A 24,235-nucleotide genomic window follows, 5' to 3' on the forward strand; every position below is an offset into this window, starting at 1 on the left:
TTCCCTTTCCTGGGGGCGATGTAGGGTTTTCCTCTGTATGCTGTAAACATGTTTTATTACCATTGGTTAATAAAGAAGCTGCTTTGGGCCTATGGCAAGTCAGAATATAGCCAGGCTGGAAGATATATATATATATATATATATATATATATATATATATATAGAGAGAGAGAGAGAGAGAGAGAGAGTAAGCAGAGTCAGAAGAAACACCATGTAGCATCTGCAGGAGACAGACCCTGGATGGAACCTTACCGGTAGGCCACAACCACATGGCGATACACAGATTAATAGAAATGGGTTAAGATATAAGAATTAGCCAGGAATATGCCTAAGCTATTGGTGAAGCAGTGTTGTAATTAGTATAGTTTCTGTGTGATTATTTCTGGTCTGGGTAGACAGGAAATGAACAAGCAGTCTTGGCCTACATAATGGGATCTATATATGTTTTTCTTAGGGTTCACCTTGTTACTTAGCTTCCTAGGGTCATGGACTATAGGCTCATTATCCTTTGCTTTATAGCTAGTATCCTCTCATGAAGGAATACATATCATGTTCATCCTTCGGCATCTGGGTTACCTCACTCAAGATGGTTTTTTTTTAGTTCCATCCATTTGCACGCAAATTTCAGATGGCATTTTTTTTTTTACTGCTGAGTAGTACTCCATTGTGTAAATTACTACATTTTCTTTATCCATTCCTCAATTGAGGGACATCTCAATTGTTTTCAAGTTCTAAACTGGTATGTAAAATGAAAAAAGATAGTTTGTTTTCTTTTCTTAAAAAATAAAAAAGTGAGGGAATAAAAAGAAAAAAACTTTTCAATGAAACAAAACAAAACATCTTCAGAAAATATACACAAAACCCAAAGACAACACAAGAGGATTATGCAGAGCAAACTATCCCAATAAGCGTTGCTGAAGATAATTTTGAGAGAAGAAAAGAAAACACGGCTGACTACAGACTTTAAGATCTGGAATAGAACAAGGGGCCAAGAAAATAATAGGGCTGTAAAAATGTATCTAGGCGTTATGGAAGCCAATTACACAGTGCAGTAAAAATAATAATGCTAACCTAAAATACAAGGAGATTTATGATATCAAAAAACATTGGCATACAAAGTGGAGGAGAATTGTATTAAATAGTTCAAAGTTCTGACATTATTTAGAAGATGAGAGAAATGTGAAAAGATACTGTGCTACATAAAGAATGCACATTGTAATTTCTAGATAAGCACAAAATTATGCAAAATTTTAAGTTAATAGATTAAAATATTTCTGAAAAATACCACACAATTTCTTGTGCAATTATTAGGACACCCATACCTTGCTCGTGGAAGTGGAAAATGGTTTAGGTGCCATGGAAAACAATAATTGCTTTAAAAATGATATGCCCTCCTGCAATTCTACTTTGAGATATGTATCTTAGCATATCTGAAGGCAGAGTTTTATTCAGAGTAGCATTTTTGGGCATCCTTTATAGCAAGTGTTCAAAGCAGCTGAAACATGGTGAGAGCTGTGGTTCGTCAATAGAGGGATTGATAGCGAACACATGATATAGACACACAATGGAGTATTATTTAAGCTTAGAAGAACCTTACCTGCTGGCTCAATTGATAAAGCACTTGGCTTGCATACACAAAAAACTTGTGTTAAAGTTCAGAATTTACAAACAAGTTCTAGGCAGGGTGATAGTCGTGCTTATCAACCCAGTGGTGTGGAGGTGGAGACAGGAGGATCCCTGGGACTCATTGGCCAATTTAGCCTAGTTGGTGATTTCCAAGGCATTGAGAAACTCTGTCTCAAAGAAGGTATACAGTGTTCTTGAGATTCAAGCCTGAACTGGACTCTGCATACATGTCTATTTACATGCACATGTACTTGTTTCACACCCCACCCATGCTCATACATGCACATATACAAGCATGGGAAACCACCAAAAGGAGCCCTGAGGACATAATGCTAAGTTAAATAAGCCAGTTACTAGATGCAGAAGTATTATGGGATTCCACTTAGATTTTAAATACAGAATAGCACAGGAAGTAGAGTAGTTGCTGGCAGGACCTAGTGGGGGAAGGCAGACGAGTTTCCATTTAATGGATATAGAGTGTAAGTTTTGCAAGACAGAGTCTGGAGAAAGCTAGTGATGTTGATTGCATAATGTAATGTATTTTAGTTTAAAACGTATTTAATTTTTTAAATTACGGTTATGTGGTGGGGGTGAGGAATGGGGATTATATGCACATGAAAATCAAAGTTAGGTGTCTAGAAGAGTAGCAAGGATTTGTAACTGTTGAGCCTGCACACATATATAAATGGTTCCTATAATGTGTTGTATTGTATGTGCATTTTCCACAATAAATTAAATAAATTAACCATCCTGTCGCTCTTTTTCTCTCTCCCTCTTTCCTTTTCTCCCTCCCTCACACCCTCTCCATGTGTGTATGTGTGTGTCTGTGTGTGTGTGTGTGTGTGTGTGTGTATACATGTACCATGGTGTATTTGTGGAAGTCAGAGGACAACTTGTGAGAATTGGTTCTCTCCTTCCACCATGGGGGTCCTAGAGATCAAACTCAAGTCATCAAGTTTGGCAACAGGTGCCATTTTTCAGTAAGCTGTCTTGATCCCCCTCCTCCAACACTAAATAATTTTAGGCATGAAAATCTCCATCAATTTAAATAAAATAAAACGAGAGAGAAGGAATAATAGGAAAGGTAGAACTAACAAAAGATGGCAAAGAATACATGTGAGTGTCACAGCTCTGGAAGGACAGGTACCTTGACTGTCTGAAGTTAGGATGTATCTGTAGCTATGAAGGGAGGGTGTCCTGGATACCTACAGCTCCGAAGAAAAAGTACCCTAACTGTTAGATGTAAGGCTTTACGATAATTGTTAGAGCTGTGAAGGAAGGTATCATGGATACCTGCAGCTGTGAGAAGAAAGGTATCCTGACTTGTCAGGAAGTCAGACTACCTGAAGCTGAGTTCCAATGGAGGATGGTCACATAGGATTTAGTAGTCCTGCTTGTCTTCAAGAGACAGTCAGTACAGCTTAGCTCTGCTTGGCTACCCTAAGAGAGCTTCCCAGCAGAGGTGTCTGTTTCTTCTCAACTCTGGCCAAAGTTGTAACTTGTCTGCTTCTCTAGGCTAAGGGGGAAACCTCTGGTGAAATGTGGCAGTCTGCTCCCGCTTTAGTTAAAAGTTGTTACTTCTCTGCTTCCCTAAGGTTTTTTTTTTTTTTTTTTTTTTTTTCAGCAGAGGTGTTCATTGTTTCTAGGCTCTGCTCATCCTCCAGGGAGTTTTCCACATGAGATTCTGATCCACTCCAAGGAAAGAAGATCTTTTCCCAAAACTCTTTGAAGATACTTACTTGGGCTGGAGGAATCCAGGAGAGTAGCTGTCTCTGCCAGGGTGGAAACGGGCAGATGTCAACTAGAGAGGCACAGGGCCTATATCAGGCTTCTTAGAGACAGAGTTTTTTCCAGGGAGAAGGGAATTGGTCAAATTTCAATCCTCTTATCTTAAAAAGCTCAGAGATTGGCTAGATTTCATGTTCAGGGATTGGTTGGTGTCGGTGCTCAGCTGATGGGTGCAGAATATGTTTCTTTGACTCTGGTTTCAGGGCCAAAGTGTGTTTCTTTACTGTCCCTTTTTAACCATTTGGCTCTAGTTTCAGAGCCAGGGTGTTTTTTGTTTTGTTTTGTTTTTTCACTGCCTCTAGTTCCAGGGACAAAGTATGTTTCTTTGGCTCTGGTTTCAGGGTCAGGGTGTGTTTCTTTCGCTAACCCTTTTACCCTATAATATATTTAACCCAAGTGTATCAGTTGTTGCATTACACATAATCTAATATACAATTAAATATTTAAGAAAAATCTCAGCAATATGCTATTTATAAAACCATGTTATTGTAATGCTATCATTTAGGTCTCAAATATCTCATGACTGATGTTATATATTTGGAGTACAATGCAGTTAAGTAAGAAATAAGTTATTTATAAGTATTCATAATTTTTTTTGTATATTTGGAAAAAGAACAGGAAATCCTGAGCCTGGAGAGATGGCTCATAGATAAAAACTGTTTTCTGCTCTTCCAGAAGATAGGAACTGAGTTTCCATGACTGACATTGGGCAGTTTACAACCCCTTGTAACCCCAGTTTCAAGGCATCCAGCACCATCTTTTGGCCTCCCTATCACATACACTACATTCCTGCAGACACACATCTACACATAACTACATATAAATCTACAAAAAAAAAACAACTTCCAAATAACTCATGCGTACAAAAAAGCACAATGATGCTGGGTGGTGGCGCACACCTTTAATTCCAGCATTTGGGAGTCAGAGACAGGTGGATCTATGTCAGTTCGTGGTCAGCCTGGTCTACAAGAGCTAGTTCTGGGACAGGCTCCAAAAGCCACAGAGAAACCCTGTCTCGAAAAACAAACAAACAAGGTACAATGAGAATTGTAGCTTTACTGCATAAAACATGATAGCACTATCACACATCAAAACCTGCTAGTGTCCTCAGAAATCATGATTACAGCTAAGTATAAAGTATGAAATAGACATCCCCCCCCCAAAAAAAAATCTCTGAAAATCAAAAAGGTAAATGCTCAGATCCAAATATTAAGGTGGCAGTGTAACCAGAGTAAATTAGAGGGTAATAAATGGCAGAAGAAACGTTAAAGGAAGCACCCAATAGAGACTGGCAAAGCACAAAACCTAATGGTCAAAGAAAGAAACTAGAAACACTTCATACAGCAGATAAGGAGAGGAATTAATTGCAAAGATTATGGCAGAGACAACTAGTGTTACGATATGGCTAAGCATCATGGTTACAGGCCCTTCTGAAATTAAAAAAAAATAAATTATTGTGAACAACTACAAAAAGTAAGCTTGAACATGTAAATGTTAAGATTACTAAGTTCCTAAAATCTCCAAACCTACCTAATGTGATACGAGGTGGGGGGGGGGCAAGAAACATGAATAGAGAGAAGAAAATGACATCATTAGATATCATGAGATATAATCTCATGAGACCACTCTCAGTGACAGTGACATTTGTCATTAACCAGAAATTTTACCCATCACATACTGTTTAGCAAACTGAATATACCATTGTACAGAAAGGATACCATATCAAAGACTATTAGGGTTTTTTTGGAATGTAAAATTGGTTTAATATATTTTAAAAATCAGTGGATTTTACAAACTAGCAAAGGAAAAATAATATGAGGTCATATCAACACACAGAAAAAGCTTATGCTAAAAATAAATCTCACTTATAAGCAAAGGTCTTTATCAAACTCTGAATAGAAGGAACTCTTAATTTTATAAAGGACATCCACAAATTACTCATAAACATCATATTTGTGGGGAAAGCTAAAGTTCTTGGCTTTGGGGAATGGTATAGTATTGCTGAGAGTCATTTGCTCCTTTTTAAACTGGTCTTAAAGAGACAGGTGATACATTAAGCCAAGAAAAAACAGCGAGAATTGAGGAGGACCTGCAACAGTCACAGTATTTCAAAAGGTGGGATTGCATACACAATAATCCTTAGCATCCATGGATAAGTGATTTGAGTTTTAATTCAGTTTACCATGATTGCTGTTTAAGGCATAAATTTAATAAACACACATTGTATTTGAATATACTACACACATTGTGGGACAGAAACCTTCAATGTGTTAGCACTGAATTAGTTTTAATTTTGACTCCTTTGCTCATATGATCTTTCTTCCCTCTCTTTGACTGGACTCCTGGAGCTTGATTCAGTGCTGAGCTGTGGGTCTCGGCATCGGCTTCCATCCGTTACTGGATGAAGGTCCTGTGATGACGATTAGGGTGATCATCAATCTGATTACAGAGGAAGGTCAGCTCAGGTGCCCTCTCCACTATTGCTAGGAGCCTTAGCCAGGATCATCCTTGTGGCTTCCTGGGAGTTTCCCAAGCACCAAATTTCTTTCTAACCCCATAATGCCTGCCTCCATTAAGATATCTTTTTCCTTGCTCTCCTTCTCTGTCCTTCCCCCAACTTAACCATCCCATTCCTTTATATTCGCCTCCTCGCTCCTCGTAGCCTCTTCTCCCCCCTCCCATTTACCCAGGAGATCTTAGAAGAAGTGATTTTTGTTTGTCACTGTCAGTAGTTAACAGAATTCTATTTTGTTTCCTCTGAGAGCTCTCTCCTTAAGTGCAAGCAGCCTCTCTTTCCAAATCCTCCTGTGGTGAACCCAAATGTTGTTTATCAGGCAGGCATCATCCGGCCCACTAATGCACTTCGTTGCCAATCTCGTTCTCATGCTAAGCCCCAGCCCCCTCTCCTTAACCACACACGCACTTTAGACTCAGTTTGCGTCATGGAGATCTGTAGGCAGGTGTAGGTGGTACCCCACAGATGCAGACTTTTTATTTTTATTTCTGATGTTTTCCTTTGTCATTTGGACATGACAGTAGAAAAACAATCATCCACTAGTTAGAAAGGGTTCGTGCTGAGAGTTGCCTGTTCTGGCTACCCACATCAACAATTTTTGTCTGATCTTGGGAAGAAAATAAAAGCCTAGGAAATGTCCCATTCTTCCACCTCTATCACCAATATCTGCTCTTCCTTTTGCAATCCCAGCCTTTTTAATTTCCTACACATCCATACCAGTCCAAAGGAGCAACAAAGCAAGATATGCGGGAGTAGACTTTGGTCTGAGGACATCTGTCTATTACACTCTTATTAGTTAAAAACGTGGTTGATGTTATTATTCTTCAACTTTGAAATGTTTTAAAAGCAAGTTCCAGGACTCAGAAGATAAAAGCATGTTTCAAATGCCGAACAATCTGCTGCAGGTTCAGTAGACATGAGAACATGAGAAGAGAAAATGAGATGACAGTAACAACAACAACAACAACAACAACAACAATAATAATAATAATAATAATAATAATAATTTCTTAGAAATACCAAGCAATAATATTTTTAAAGACAGCTGATCGTGTTTGACTTGAGTTTGCAAGAGAGAAGTCATGGCCCCTGACTTCCATTGGACTCTTTCTATGAAGTTGTGTTTCCAGTAGCACCTCTAAAGTAGGTTTTCTTACATTTAAAAATTAACATGATGCAATCAAAATGCTTGTATTCAATGCACAAATATATGTGTTTGCACTCCTGGAAAAAAAAAGAAATACCAAGCAAAAGTCCACTTTGTGCTTCTGTGCTGATGAGCAGGACTTTTCTTGCATGGGTCTTCAAAGAATGTCGTGGTTAGATACCTCCTCAGCTAGACCAACAAAAAACCCATCAAATATACCACTATTTTATTCCTTAAGAATTTTCCCAAATTATTGGATCACTAAATAATTCCAAGAGTACTTAGTGATCATCTTTGTGGTGGTATTTTTTAAAAAGGCATTTCATACTAGTTCAAACAAAACATTTTTAAAAGATGTGACTTGCTATTTGTAAGCAGATCAGTTCAGGAATCAAAACTGTGACATCTGAGGATGATCTAAACTTGGCAGAATTGTGTCTGGGAAAGGAACTGTGGATTTTGGAAGTTTTGGAAGGCATGTGGTTTGGGAAGAAAGATTTTTATCATGTGGTTCAGTCACTTGAGTTCAAATCCTCCCACCTCTTGTAAACAATGTACATTTGGTCTCTACCTGTTTTCAGGGTAAATGTTCTTTTAGCCCCAGCCGTGCTGTTCTAGCTTTTGTTCAAAACGGTAAATTTAGATGGACTTTTCATGCATTCAGTGGACTCATTTTTATTAAATCAAGAGGGTTATTTTCAAGACGGAGGAAAAAGTCACAGTTGGCAATCAAGTGCAGTGTTGCAATTGACCCTGGTGAAGCAGTGGGTAGGTGAGGGTGGCTTCTTCTCTTGGATCCTGACCTTTCAGCTGTGATAGGCCAGCATCACAGGAGTATTGCCAAGATGGGGGCCTCCCTAGTGTCCGGTTTTAGAATGCCAAGTTAAGACTTAAGTATCTGTTTGCTAACCCAGTCTATCTCCTGACGCACTGTGGCTTTCTTACGCTTCTTTCTTTTCACTGCTCCGTCCTTAAAACTATATCAAGCATAGAATATTGATAGTTGCCAAATGTGCCAGAACGCGACAGCACATGATTTTAGACACTATTTTAAGCATGAACCTGTTTATGTAGCACAATCCGTCATGAATTATTCCTCAAGACATAAATTATAGAATCATCAGTGATCCGCTGTGAATTCACGCAAGTTTGGAATTCATAAAGTTTGTAGGCAAATGGTTTCTGTGAGTTGCCAAATACACATGCCTTTGCTTGGGGGTTAGGTTTAGACAGGTGGTAGACTCTGCATGGAGCCTGCCCACAATCCGTGACAGTACACTGAAATCTGCCTGGCTCTTTTTTACTTTGAGACCCAGGAGAAATACCCCAGTGTAGCTATTTATGTTCAAGACCTCCCCACAGAGGAGAGCTATCTTGGGATATAATTCATGGACTTTCATCAAGCTCAGCTCTTGTGAGTGATGGTGACTGTCTAAGGAAACTTACTGTTTGTGGTCACAGCAACTACTGGTCCAGAGAGGTAGATGTCACATTTTAATTCTCCTTAATATACTGGTCTCTGTCACTCCGCACGGGTCACCGCCATCAAAGTTTCCCAAGCAGGGTATTGATGTAAGTCTCTTGGTTACCTGTGTTCTCCTTCTCTCCAAAATTCAAAAACACTGGGAAACATTACAGATTCCAAATGCCACTTTTCTCACTTTCCTTTGTTCAAGATAGTCAAAATGTAAGCAAATGTTTAGTTGGAAAGCTAACTGTCTATTTGAGGACCAGTTGCTTTGACTTTTCTTTGCTGTGGGCTGTGCACAGGAAGTCTCTCTCTCTCTCTGTCTGTCTGTCTGTCTGTCTGTCTCTCTCTCTCTCTCTCTCTCTCTCTCTCTCTCTCTCTCTCTCTCTCTCTCTCTCTCCACAAGTTGGAAAAGAATAGCACATCACTTCCTCTTTTGAAAATTCACTTTGAAGTCCTCTACCAATTCCTTCCTACTCTTCTCGAGGCAGGAAGTGGGCCAGGAGGAAGATGAAAGTCAGTATCTTCTGTTACCTCTTGAGCTGAGTGTAGGTATAGCTAGTATGTATTTCCCCATGAGATAAATAACTTCATTGCTGCTGACTACTTTCACTATTGGAGTTTTAGTAAGATTTCCTCAAACAATGGAGAGTGTCTTTGTTGACTTCTGTTATCAATTTGAGGTATCTGAGGAAATGTTAACAGGGCGATTGCCTTGGTCAGATTGGCCTGTGACATGTTTGTGGGGGCATTTTCTTGATGGTTAGTTAATAGAGGAGGAGCAAGCCCACTGTGAGTGGTACCATCTCCAGATAACAGATCCTGAGCTGGGTAACAAAGCCAGAGAGAATGTCAACCCGTTGGTGGTGTTGGCACTTGGTTTCTGCTCCATATTCCTGTCCTGCCGGGGCTCCTCACTTGATTTCGTCATTGATGGACTGTAACCTCTTGGATAAAATAAATCTTTTCGTCATGAGTTGATTTTGGACATTTTTTTTATCATAGCAATCAGAAGAATAAAAAGGACACATCATTGTACCTTGCATTATTTTATTGAAGATTATCCTGGTTTTAGGTTTGTGATTACATTTCTCCACATTTACTATCACAACATGTTAAATGTATATAAAAAAGTTCCCAAATATTTGTTTTCCTTTTTGTCTGCTCTCATGTCCCTGTATTTTCCCAGGAGGTAGCTTCCCCTACTGATAAAAATAGCCACCCGAAGCTGAACTTGGCCTGGGGATAGGGTGTTTATTTTCCATAAAGTAAGAAGGTTGTGGCTTCGTGGGCTTCTATGATTAGAATTACGTTTGCTTCGATTCCACCTTGGGCTTCCCCCATCTCCAAGCTAGTGCTGTAATAAGGAATTTCTAACAGGGAAAGCACATGGGGTAAAACCCACACCAGTGTATGAACCAGACCCCCTGGCACAGCTGAAGCTCGACTATTAGGAGAAATAAAGCCAGAAGGCTTTGATCCAGAAAACTCAGCTCAGTAGACGTGGAAAGGAAAAAAAAAAGATGGGGACTCAGTTAAAGTTTGTAATAAATGCCATAAGTCCTGCTGGATATTGAAGATGTGCTTTAAGGGTTTGTGGTGAATGTGTGTATTTGATTTGGTTGGGTTTGGGAGGATACAATGATACATTTCTCATGTTTCCATGTTATTTTTGGTAGGAATTCAAGATGCGTTTGAAGCTACTTGCATTTCTTCAGGGTTAGTGGGCTACATAACAAGCTTATGGCAACGTCTTATTTCTTATTTATGGTAATGGAAGCCAAATTATTTAAACATGTACACTCGGGAAATTAATGATAATATATACAGTATGGTGAACCTCCGTGTATCTAGGAAGCAGATTTTAGCTCATGTTCTCAAACCAAATTGTGAGTCAGGGGGTAAATGAAAAAGCTCTGTAAATGATAAATGGCGGTGCACAGTTTACTCCAGAGAAGAGGTTGATGTGCCCTCAGAACCTGACCCGGGCAGCTATGTGCAGAAGAGGGAGCAGGGAAGAATCAGCAGCAACACACAACAGTGGGAAATAACAGCTGACTTACAGGAAAGAAAGCTCTCCTTATACAGAAATGAAATGCATTAGAATTTATGCTCGGAAAAGGACTCACTGTGCCTTGCAAATTCCTGAATAATTAAGAACAGTTTAGTAATTAACAATAAAAACAATAACATAAAATTTAAAACATTAAAATTAGTTTTTTTTATTTTTGATAGAAAGTTATATTATTACAAAAGATTAAATAATTTTCTTTATATGACAGTTTTTAAGGAAGTTACATTAGATGTGTGAGAAATAATTGAAACAAAACAATTAATTTTTCTAATTATGCTAAACATATTAAATTTCTGTCGTTTTTCATAATTCTTGAAGCTGTGGCTACCAATACCAGTGAGAAAAAGCCATTGACTTGAGCTTTTCTGTCCCACCCTTTCTTTTTATTTATTTTTTATTAATAATTTAAAATTTTCCTTTTTTTCCCTTCCCTTTAATCTTCTTGTCTATGTATTCTTCTTATATTCTCATGTTGTTCTCTATCAAACTCATGTATCTTTTTAATTGTTGTGATATATATATATAGATATATAACAATATATACATTCATTTTATATGTATGTAAAACAAAATATATGAATACAACCTGCTCAGTCTATATAACGTCACTTGTCTCATAGGATTTCAGCATTGACCACTTAGTGTTGGATAACTAATTGTCGGCTTTTGACTGTGGAAGACCATTTCTCCCACTCTGAGCATTCTTGAGTTTCCAGTATATTTTTGTCTAGAGCTGGGACAGCTGGACTTCCCTCTCCCATGCAGCATGTATGTTGGGCTCCTTCTTGTTCAGGTCTTGTTTTGGTAGTTCTGTGATGAGACATCCTCACCATAGCTTCAATGTCATTTCTAGGAGACACAGGTTCACAAATGACTTCCTCACTCCTCTGGCTCTTACTGCCTTTCGGATCTTCTCCCTCTACGCTTCTTCAAATGTACCCTGAGCCATGGTACAGGCTCAGAGCAGATGTGTATTGGTTGGGTCTGGATACACATGATCACATCTCTGCATTTTTATCAGCTGTGCTTTTCTCTTATTGTCTGCATTGATCGCAAAGAGAAGTTTCTTGATGAAGGGTGAGAGCTACTCTTACCTGTGAGTATAGGGGTATGTTTTTTTATGATCTTATATGAGCTCTACATTTTTTTCTGCTGTCCTCTCTGCCTCTCCCCTCCCCTTCAACCCTCTCCCATGGTCCCCATGCATCCAATTTACTCAGGAGATCTTGTCTTTTTCTACTACCCATGTAGATTAGATCATGTCTGTCTCTCTTAGGGTCCTCATTGTTGTCTAGGTTCTCTGGGATTATGATTTGTGGGCTGGTTTTCTTTGCTTTAAGTTTAACTTAAAACCCCTTATGAGTGAGTACATGTGATAATTGTCTTTCTGGGTATATGCTACCTCACTCAAAATGATGTTTTCTAGCTCCATCCATTTGCCTGCAAAATTTAAGATTGTCGTTATTGTTTTCTGCTGTGTAAGGTACTCTCCATTGTGTAAATGTACCACATTTTCCTTATTCAATTTTTGGTCAAAGGGCATCTAGTATTAGAGTGCAGTTACGACTAATGCAGGTCTCTAGAACTCTGAGACTGTAGGTTCTCCTCCAAGACCCATGATCTCACTAGCTCCATGTGGTTGTCTAGACTTCCATTACTGGAATGATTTTCCATTTTGTTGAGCAAGCCTTAAGTCCAGCTAGAGAGGCTCTTGGTCACCACTAAAATATAAATACCACTATTATCTCTTTGAGTTAATAACATGCTATGCTGGTCATTGTTTGAAGTTCATGGACAGCATCATACTAGTTGCTTGCATGACATCTGCCCCATTGTTTCTTATAAAGAAATATGAACACTGACAGAATGGCTGAATTTGGATTGGTTGTCAAAGTAAGTGTGATGTATGGGATATTTTGTCTTTGGCAGCCTTGAGTCAAATTGAGAAACCTTTAGGATCAGATGTCTCATCAACGGTCACCAAGTGGCCTTGAGGAAATCTTTTTTTTTTTTTTTTTTTTTTTTTTTTTTTTTTTTTGGTTTTTCGAGACAGGGTTTCTCTGCAGCTTTTTTAGAGCCTGTCCTGGAGCTAGCTCTTGTAGACCAGGCTGGCCTCGAACTCACAGAGATCCGCCTGCCTCTGCCTCCCGAGTGCTGGGATTAAAGGCGTGCGCCACCACCGCCCGGCCCTTGAGGAAATCTTATGCCAAACATCTTTGTTATTTTTACCCACTGTCAAGGTCAGTGAAGTGAAAGTCACCTAGTGGCTATTTTAGAGAAAGGCAATGGAACTAGAAAGAGAGAGTCTTGGGATTGTGTTTTGGCTAGATGAGAAGTTTTGGGGGTCTCTCGGTTAACTGCTGGTGCTGCTTGGGTTCTGCTTGTCACTCCAAGAAGCTCTTGTCTTCTAAGAGAGTGAAAAGAGAGAGCTGGGGGAGAAAAGCATTTTATCTGCTTTTCTATTTGGCTGCAAGGGAGCTCAAAGTTAACTTTGGGGTTCAAGAATTGCAGCCACCTTCTGCCAGGTTGCCTCTTTCTTCACTCTTATTGTGACTTTAAGAGTGGTATTCACACTCTCCCACCATCCTCCCTTATTCCTCTCCCACCCTTGCTGACTCTTGTATCCCCAGAAGTTCCTCTCATGCCGCTGGAATGGGAGAGCTAGGAAAACATCCAGAGAAAGAAATAGAGAAAGGGAGTTTAAAGCAACCCATATGTACTTCTCTTAGGTTGTGGGTATTTAATACTCATATTGTTCAGGGTCATAATATTCAACCATTCAGAGCATATGGCCAGGGCAGTGCTCCCCTGAAGCATATAGCTCATCTCTGATACGGCAGAGCAATGAAGATTGGCCAAATTTAATGGTTTTGGGTGTGATTCTTCTGTGAAATGTGATCACAGAATAGCTTTTTCCTTCTCTTCCTCTCCACTAGCTTCCTTCCTTCCTTCCCATGTTGTCTTGTCCCACGTACAACTTCTTTTCTTGGGGGAGTGCTATGTAATTTTAGCATTTGGTTTCTGAGAAATTTCAGGATTGTAACTATGGTGTGCCTTGCTTTTCATATTGTAGGGACCAAATGCAAGATAGAATGCTATTGAGAAGACAATTCATGCTATCAAAAGTTTTGTAAGAATTAGAACACTATTGATACGATTTCTGAAGTGATTTTTCAAGGAAATAATTTCAGTGAATTCTTAAGTGGTATAGTGTTTTTCTGCTTCTCTTTTACATTTTAAAATTTTTGTTTATTTATTTATTGTGTGTGTGTGTGTGTGTGTGTGTGTGTGTGAGTGAGTGTGGGTGTGCTTGTGTGCATGTTCACTACAGTGCTCATGTGGTAATTGTAGGTGACTTCCCTAACTCCTTCCATCCTGTGGGCTTCAACAATCAAATCCAGGTCATCAGCCTTGGTGACTGACAAGCATCTTTATCTGCTGAGCCACCTCACTTTCCTTCTCCTGTGTTCTGAATAAGACAGTGTTTCTCCATTCCACGACTTTAGTTCTAGAGGATTTTCAAACTATTTGTTTCGATTAAGAAATGGAGACTCTTATTTCAGGTCCAAAGATATTTGCACAATAAGATTGAGGAGGTCAATCTATTGTATCTCTATGCTTAGCTTTTCAGCATTCCCTCATAATCCTAGTCCTTAACTTCTGAAAAATAAATTTGCTTTTATTGTCAGCTTTATATAAAACCTCTCTATGTTCCAGCAATAATACAGCACAAGTTTTAGTGGAAGATCTACGTAGGCTAAAATCTGTAAAACAAGTGTCCAAGGCTATTGAGCATTGAACTCTGCTCCTTCAGCCCCCATTTACTAGCTCAGTCATGCTAATGTGTTCTTGGTTTCTTCTCCTGACAACATAAGATCATCTAAGAAGCATTCATCATGAGAGGTACATATGCGTGAGCTCAGAAGTTTGCTTAGAGCAGAGAAGGACAATCGCAGCCTGCGAATCCCATGACAAGCAGAGAAGATGGGTGAGGACAGACACTCGCTGGGAACACACGGTACTGCTAAGCCTCTAGCTGAGGACCTTTGCAACTCCATGCTCATGCCCTGACTTGAATGTTTACCAAAACTTCTTTAAAAGTCATTCCCTCATAGACCAAATGAGATAAAATATATCTTCATGAAAATGGGCTAGAGGCACCTTCAGGGATTCCTCACCTATCCTGAGATTCTGCACGTGCATGAATTGCATCCTGCAAACCACCATGCTTCTCACAGACTTTTATGCTTTTCGTAGAAAGCACCAAAAAGAAACTTTCATAAGTCCTTCAGCAAGCCAAGTCTTGATGACCCTGAGTTGAAGGGTAAACATAGATTGCTGCAGGCAAGGATTAGTATTTAAATTTCCCCTCATATGATTCATTGAGAATCTGAATTGCCCTCTGCTCAATTCCTTTGAAAACTTAGTTTGTATATTTGATGTCCCTATATTATGTCCCTTGCACATGTCATTCCCTCTAACTCAATTAAGGCATGTGGAAAATCTCTGGCTTGGTTTTATTTTGAAGGAAAATGCTCAGGTTCGTCAACATACATTTCTGTAGGAGTATCATGACATGCCACGATTCCAAGACTTTCATTCCTCTACAACTAACCACATTTTGTGAGTGTGGAAGAAGCAAGAGTTGTTCACAATGGCATCTTGTGTGACTTGAGCCTCCCTTGCATCATGTCTATTCTGTGCCAATGAAGGTGAATGCTTACGTAGGTCTTACTTCAAACTTCTACAAGTATATTTAGAAAAGGTATCCATACATTTTTTTCTGACTTTTTTTCTAAATTATCAGAGAAAACAACAAGTTCTTGAAGAAGCTTGAACATTTACAAGTTCATGTGTAAATGATATCTTACACATTTAATTTGTATAGGAGTTAACAGGTCAGATGGCTAAATTAGCTAGAGACAAATTAATTTCTTCAAAGGTATTTATTTTTTTTGGTTTCAGTGCACTGTTCCATTCAAGATATTTACAAATCAAGGTCATACTTTGTTTCAACAAAATTATGATGGACATGTGATGTGGGCTTTCCATTATTTGATGTTTCTCAGAAACAGGGCAGTGGTACTTTGCCTCCATATAAATTCTGCAATTCTTGAGGGAAGTTCTTATGAAAGTCAGCGGAAACCTCAAATGAGACCATAATTTGTAGTGTCTCATCTAAGCGCTCTGGGTGTAAAACATAGATGGCAAAGAGTTTCAAGTTGCAAGTATATATAACATGCAAATTAAATTAATGAGAGAATTAATTGAGAAGTACACATTTCAGAGACTAGTTGGTGTTGCACAACATAAGATATTCAGAGTAATTTTTGAAAATTGTTACATATAATTGGTCTCGTATTACCCTGCTACAATGGTGTATGATATATGCAGCTTATTAGCAGTTCCATTAATTGCTATTAGAGAGAAGAAGCTATGAAAGCTGGTACACCCAGGAACAAATGTTGAGGCAGATGGCTGAAATTAGTGAAACATGATCAGTTGCTGAACCAGTTTACCTAATTAGCTTTCTACATCAGAAGAGTTAAAGTAAATGTGTCCTGTTGTCTTCAAGAAATTGAAATTTGGGAATGAGCTCATATATTTTTCAAAAATAACAAGATAGAGGGCAGAGAGCTGTGGGCTATGATTCATGACCATTAGTTGATTGTGGAGTTGGTGTCTGCGGAATGGATCAGAATGCGTGGGAAATCTTCCCGTGAGCGAAGAGCCAACTGTGATGTGATCTTCCTACTGCTTGCAGAGAAGAAGCCGAGGGCAGGAACAAACGCAAGTTGGCCATTGTCCATGAGATTTCCTTGTGCTACCAAATCATTCTGAGAGGGGCTGAAATGAATTTTTTTGCAATAATAATTTTTTCTTTCCTTTTTTTTTAGTGAGGTTCCAGAAAATTCCAAGGTAATTGGAAAAGAGAGACTAAAACTTTAAGTTTGCTTAATTGTATCTCATGCAGTTTGACACTTGTACCCTTTGCCGGACAGATAGTCATCCATGGTAGAGGTTTCCATAAGAAATGTGGTTGATACATTCACAAAATCTAATGATATTTAGGAATTTTTGGTGGACATTTTCAAACTTATGGTGTTCCATGATCGATGTCTGCTGACATTTATATAATATTTTGTCTTGAATCTGGAATGTCTCCCATAGGTTCATGTTTTGAGTACTTAGTCTCCAATTGGGAATGTGACTTTGCATGCTATCTGCCTTCAGGAAATGAGACCTGAGTGACAGAAGTAGGTTAGCAGAGGCCTTTGAGACCCTGACTCCAGCCTGTTCTCTCTGTATCACGATATCCACTGTACCACCATGTGAGTACTTGCTACTAGATGATCCTGTCTCCACAACTCATCCACACACACACACACACACACACACACCCCTTATTAATATTTTAATTAATTGCTTTTAATTAATTAATCTGGTACTTGTATGTAAAGGAGTTATGGCAGATGGATGAAATTAGTGGAATTAGTGAAAAATTAAAAATTAGCATATATATTTACCCTAATTAAGAAGATGTATGGAGAAATAGGTGCCACATGAACATGACCATGTGAAGCTTTAGGAAAAACAGTTTATCCAGCACCATTAGATCCGATACAAGAAAGAATCAAAGAGTCATTGATGAGGGAGTGATTTAATACAGAAAATGTTGCACTCCGGGATGGACATTTTTCTAGTGTTAGAATTTCAAACCATATGAGAGGAAAAACACACAAAAAGAGATAAATCCACAATTGTAGTTGGGGAATTCAGCATTATTCTTTTCATAAATGATGTACATAAATGATGTACATAAAATGATATTGCCAGCCATTTTTAACACTGACAGAGAGAATTCCAGTAAACAACTGGTGACCACACCCATTTAAGAGCATACAGAGCAAAATTAGTACTGTTAAAACTAGTAGAACAATTTGATATTTGCTGTCGGCTTGCTGTATATTGTTTTTATTATGTTTAGATATGTTCTGGTATCCCTGTTCTCTCTATGGCCTTTATCATGAAGGAGTGTTGGATTTTGTCGAATGCTTTTTCACATCTGATGAGATGACCATATGCTTTTTTTCTTTCAGTTTATTTATATAGTGGATAACATTGATAGATTTTCATATGTTGAATCATCCCTGTATCTCTGTGATGAAGCCGACTTGATCATGGTGGATGATTTCTTTTGATGTGTTCGTGGATTCAGTTTGCTAGTATTTTATTGAGATTTTTGCAACTGTGCTCATGTGTGAGATTGGTTTGTAATTCTCTTTCTTGGTTGAGTCTTTGTGTGGTTTCAGTATCAGGGTAACTGAAGCCTCATAGAAAGAGTTTGACAATGTCCTTTCTGTTTTTATTGTGTGGAACACTTTGAGGAGTATAGGTACTAGCTCTTTAAAGTTCTGGCAGAATTCTGCACTGAAACCATCCGGCCCTAGGCTATTTTTGGTTGGGAAGTTTTTGATGACTGCTTCTTGTTTGCACATTCGGGAGTCCCACAAAACCACTAAGCCAATAGATGGAATATACACAGGACCTTATACAGACCAATGTAGGCCCCGTGCCTGTTGCTTCAATCTCTGAGCTCATTTGTACCTGACTTAGTTGATTCAGAGGGCCATGTTTTCCTGGTGTCTTCTATCCCCTCTGACTCTCACATTTTTTTCTACTAGATTCCCTGAGCTCTGAGGCATAAGATTTGGTGGATACCTCCAAATTAGACTCTCTCTGCATAATGTCTGGTTGTGGGTCTCTTCATCGGCTCCCATCTGCTGCCTGAGGAAACAAACCTCTCTCATGATGATTGATTGGATAAAGCACTAATCTATTAGTACAGTGTTTGGTTTCATCCTTGGTCTCTGCACTATCTGGTCTCTGGTTCTTGTTTATTCAAGCAGTGTTCAGTTTGGGCTCCTTCCAAATCAAGCATTGATTGGCTGCTTCAACACGTTCTTTGCAATCATTGCACTAGCATAATATGTAAGCAAGAAAGATTGTAGGTCAAAAGTTTTGTTCCCCCATTGCTGTCTATGTTTCTCTTTTGGTAGCTTGAAGAGTACCTTCCTTCACCAAAGAGACTAGAATGTAGGGCTGAGGATGCCATGTGGGTACCAGCTCAACTTCTCAGTGTGTGATGAGGTTTTTGGGAGTTATCTTCAGCAATGGGGCCTTGCAGTCAGTTTGCATAGGGCAACCGTTAGTCTTAGTAACAGACTGGTTTCTTTGGGGATTTCCATGGGACTACCTGGGTCAAAAACTCAGTTGAATACAACCAAGTCCTACCATTGGAGGACTCACCCAACTACAAGAGATGGCCAGCTGAGATTCTGTATCCCCCATATTTATGAGTCATCATTAGGGTCACCTTCACAGATTCCAAACATTTCTACTGTATGAGTTTTCCCACACATCTCTCAAATGCCCCCCAGTTCCAGCCATCTATCCATACTTTCTCCCTCCAATTAATCCCTTCAACTTGATCCCCCACTCCCATCCCATCTACCCCTAGTGGGCCTCTAAAATCTATTCTATTTCTCCCTACTAGGAAGATACCCATGTACTTTCTAGAAGGCTTATCTTTAAATAACCTATCTGGGTTTATGGATTGTAGCTTTGTTATCATTTCCTTAATGGCTAATATCCCCTTATAAGTAAATATATACCATATATAACTTTCTGCCTCTGGGTTACCTCACTCAGGATGATTTCCTTCTGGTTCCATTCATTTGCCTGCAAATTTCATGATGTCATTTTTGTAACAGCTGAGTAATACTCCATTGTGTAAATGTACTACATTTTCTTGTCTGTACTCTTCTGTTGAGGGCCATCTAGGTTTTTCCAGTTTCTGGCTACTATGAATAGGGCTACAATGAACATGATTGAATAAGTGTCCTTGTGGTAGAATAGAATGTCCTTTTGGTATATGCGAAAGAATGGTCTAGCTCGGGCTTAAGGTTCTTGATTCCCAACTTTTAGAGGAACTGTTCTATTGATTTCCATGGTGGCTGTACAAGTTTGTACTCCTACCAGCAATGGAGGAGTGTCCTCCTTGCTCCACATCCTAAACAGCAGGAGCTGTCACTTGTGCTATTGATAATAGTCATTCTGACAGGTATAAAATGAGCCTTCAAAGTAGTTTTGGTCTGTGTTTCCTTGATGGCTAAGGATATTGAACGTTTACATATTTTTTAGTTGTTTGTGATTATTCTCTTGAGAATTCTGTTTAGATCTGTTCCCCATTTTATAATTGGATTATTTGCTTTTTGATGTCTGGGTTCTTGAGTTCTTAATATATTTTGGATATTAGTCCTTGTATTAGTTAGGGTTTTATTGCTGTGAAGAGACACCACGAGCACAGCAATTCTTATAAAAAACCATTTAATTGGGGCTAGTTTACAGTTTCAGAGCCATTATCATCGTGGCAGGAAATATGGCGGTATGCAGGCAAACATGGTGCTGGAGAGGTAGCTAAGAGCTCCCTCTTGATCTGCAGGCAGCAGAAAGAAACGGTTACACACTGGGTTTAGCTTGCACATCTGAGGTATCCAAGCCTGCCCCCACAGTGACAACCTTCCTCCAACAAGGCCACACCTCCTAATAATGCCATATCCTAGGGCCAAGCATTCAAACACATGAGTCTATGGTGGACTTTATGTATTCAAACCATCACTGTCCTCAATCAGATGTGGAATATTAAGTATTTTCCCATTCTGTAGAATGCCACTTTGTCTGATTTATGGTATTCTTTGTCTTACAGGAACTGTTTAGTTTCATGATGACCCATTTATTAAGTGTTGATTTTAGTGTCTCTGCTACCAGTGTTCTGTACAGAAAGTCAGTCATCTCTTGTGCCAATGAGTTCAAAGCTATTTCCCACTTTCTCTTCTATCTAATTGTGTATATCTGGTATTGAGGATTTTGATCTACTTGGATTTGAGTTTTGTACAGGGTAATATATATGGACTTATCTGCATTCTTCTACATGCAAACATCCAGTTAGGCCAGCACTATTTATTGAAGATGCTTTCTTTTTTTTCCATTATGTATTTCTGACTTCTTAAAAATCAACTATCTATATGTTTATGGATTTGCATCTGTGCCTTTAATTTGATTCCATTAATCAATGTGTCTGGTTTTATGGCAATACCATGAAGTTTTTATTACTTTAGCTCTGTAGTACAGTTGGAAGTCAGGGATGGTGCTACCTCTGGAAATTCTTTCATTGTACACGATTTTTTTAACTATCCTGGGTTTATATTTTTCCATATGAAGTTCAGAATTGTCCTTTCAAGATCTGTAAAGATCTGTTAAAATTTTGATGGGCATTGTATTTAATCGTAGATTACTTTTGTAGGATGATCCTTGTTACTATAGTAATTCTAGTGATCCATGAGCATTAGACATCTTTCCATCTTCTGATATCTTCTTAAATTTCTTTCTTCAAAGACTTGAAGTTTTTATCATAAAGCCTTTCACTTTCTTGGTTAGAGTTACCCCAACTCTAGAGTTATATTATTTGGGGATTATGAAAGGTATTGTTTCCCTGATTTCTTTCTCAGATTATTTATTCCCACTGTTTTCATGTGTGCAATTAAGTCCCCTAGATTGGATGTTTCCTTCTGTAGGATAGATATCATATAAATTTGACTTTTTCATGGAATATCTTGTTTTCTCCATGTATGATGATTGAAAGTTTTGCTAGGTATAGTAGTCTGGGTTGACATCCATAGTCTCGTCGAGTCTGCAAGATATCTGTCCAGGCCCTTCTGGATTTTTAGTCTCCACTCAGAAGTCAGGTGTAGTCATAATAGATTTGCCTTTATATGTTACTCAGCTTTTTCTCCTTGCAGTTTTTAATAGTCTTTCTTTGTTCTATACATCTAGCACTTTGATTATTTTGTAGCTAGGGCACTTTCTTTTCTGGTCCCATCTATTAGGTGTTCTGTATGCTTCTTGTACCTTTATAGGCTATGCCTTTCTTTAGGTTAGGAAAATTTTATTCTCTGATAATGTCCTAGATTCCCTGGATGTTCTATATCAGGAGTCTTTTAAATTTAGCAAAATTTTTTTGGCAGATGTATCTATTTTTTCTATTGTATCTTCAACTCCTGAGATTCTCTCTTCCATCTCTGAAAATTTGCTGGTGAAGCTTGCCTCTCTAGTTCCTGTTCAAGTTTCTAAATTTTTCATTTCCAGAATTCTCTCAGTTTGTGTTTTCTTTATTGCTTCTATTTCCTTTTTCCTCCACTCATACTGCGCTCCCTCCCTCCCACTCCCCCAAAGGGAGAGAAGAACGATCATCAATGGCAAGAGGCAGCTGCAGAGAAGCAGCACCCAGAGCCGCTTCACACTCAGGAGGGAACACTGTGTCTCATTCTTGTCTTAGGTCTTCGGTCTCGGGTCTCTGGTGTTCTACACAGTCAGAGAAACTTCTCTAGGAACAAACAGTAGAGATGTTCCCTGAAAGGTTAGTCTTTATTCCTTCTATTTCTATTTTTGGTTACTGCCTCCAGTTCTAACCCTTTCCTTCAGCTGTTTGTATTTTCATAGATTTCTCTATCTGCTTCATCTTTTCCTCCACTTATTCCTCTATCATCTTTAGAAAGTTGGTTTTGTGGTCTTTTCCTTATACTTCAGCTGTACTGGAATATCCAGAACCTGCTGTTTTTTGAAGATACCTGGCCTCTAATGGGAGACAGATGGCCCTGGCTGTTGTTGGTTGTATTTTTTTTTTTTTTTTTTTTTGCTGGTATTTCAGCATCTGGGGCTGGGTGATTAAAAATGCTGATTTTTGGATTTATCTTCATACGGTGGTTGTTTTGTTCCTTAGTGGTTCCCCCCCCCCCGGGTTTTCAGAGATTGTGATACTATTGTGTGTTACCTGTTTTCCTGGCCTCTACAATTGCTGTGTTTATAGGGAGCACCTGTTTGTATTGGAGGCTGGTTTACTGGGATGAGTTGGGGGAAGCCAGGTTGGAGAGGGTCTTTGCTATCCTTTGGTTTGGGGTCAGAGAGGAAAGGGAAACAATAGCTACAGACCTGAAGATGAGACTGGGGGGGGCCGGATCTCAGGAGTAGGAGGAGAGGTGTGTCTTCCTACCTTCAACGTACTTGTTACACAGGAAGAAGCTGTAGTTGGATTAGCAGGGGCTGCCTGATGGAGTTGGGATCTGGGAAAAAGCAACCAGGGGTGGTTGGGAGGTTGGGAGGAAATGGTTTGTGGTATTCAAGGAGATGTAGGTAGTGGGGACTGTAGGCTGTAGCTGGTGTTCTGTCGCAGTGCTAGGGACGAGACTGGGGACACACAGAGAGAAGACAAGGCATGCCAGCAGTCTAGCTGGTTTTCTCAAAGCACAGTTTCAGAACAAGAGACAATCAAATAAAAATTTAATGAGAAAACTGAACACTGTTATTCAATAGGATAATGTACAGTAAAAGCACCATAAGATCCTGTTATTACTTATTAAAGATTAAAAATGACAGTCATAAGTATTACCAGATTTTCTTGAAACTTAATATAAAAACACAGCAATAAAATATCAAAACCAAAAATTTGTTTTGAACTATTCTTTTATCAATAAAGACTTGAGAACCAGATGCTAGGGTGAAAACCTACTAGCTCAGAAAGGTAGAGAAAGTACCCAGGTTCTTCTGCTGCTGTCATCTTTAGAAAAAAAGAGCTTTCTCTTATTCTTTTCAAACAAAAACTCCTCCTCCCTTCTACTTCCTGTGCCCCTCCTCTCTCCTCATGCTTCTGACTTCCCATTACATTCTGTTCCCGCCCCCACCCCCCCCCCACCAGCAACTGGTTTGCTTGTTCTGCTTCTTGACCTCTGGTTGATTTTACTTAATCCTGTTTACAATAATCAAGCAGAAAGCTCTTGGATTAAAGGTGTGTGCTAGGGCTGAGCCACTCCACAGCTTGAAACAAGTTTTTCCAGGAAATAATGCAATCTTGGGGTTCACAGCAGGATCAAATATCCTGCATCAAAAACTTATAAACAGTGTCTGTTACACAGCTAGCTAGTAGCACACACTTCAAAATGCATGTGAATGGGTACAGAGTCTTATAGCCATAAGCCCACATGTCATTGAATGTGTAGGAGAAAAAAGACAGGTAGTTAGATTCTGAGGGATTTCAGGAAGGAGACTAAAAGACGTGGCCATTATTCACTGAAAAGTACATTGTTCAGCTAAGAATATCACTCTTTCTTGGCCAGTACTACTACTTATAACATTATTAGAATCTGGAAAAGAAACTTTTATGTATCTTTTTGTATTCAGCCCTCCAAAGTTCAAAATTCATGAGATAAGGAGAACAAGGTTATTTATCTAATTGCTGAGAAAAAAATAGGTAGGCCAGATTTTTGACAACAGTTCTTTATCCTAGAAGAAATGTGTGTGTGTGCATGTGTGTGTATGTATGTATACATACAAATATTAAGCACACAAGATAAAAATATGTCACCCAAAGTTTTACATGTCAACAATTAAATAATCATAAAAGACATAGTTTCTTATTAAAATGCCAGAACATATGGAATGCAGTAATATTTTTCCTGTGGGATATAATATAAATAATCTTTAGGCAAACAGCTATTATAG

At 38.9% G+C, this 24,235-nt stretch overlaps 1 pseudogene; it reads right to left on the reverse strand.

Moving 5' to 3' along the window:
- Positions 1-21,873: 21,873 nt before the first annotated feature.
- Positions 21,874-22,106, reverse strand: LOC119820177 (annotated as a pseudogene).
- Positions 22,107-24,235: the final 2,129 nt, after the last annotated feature.

The sequence above is a fragment of the Arvicola amphibius genome, chromosome 7 (assembly GCF_903992535.2).
Source record: "Arvicola amphibius chromosome 7, mArvAmp1.2, whole genome shotgun sequence".
NCBI lineage: Eukaryota > Metazoa > Chordata > Mammalia > Rodentia > Cricetidae > Arvicola > Arvicola amphibius.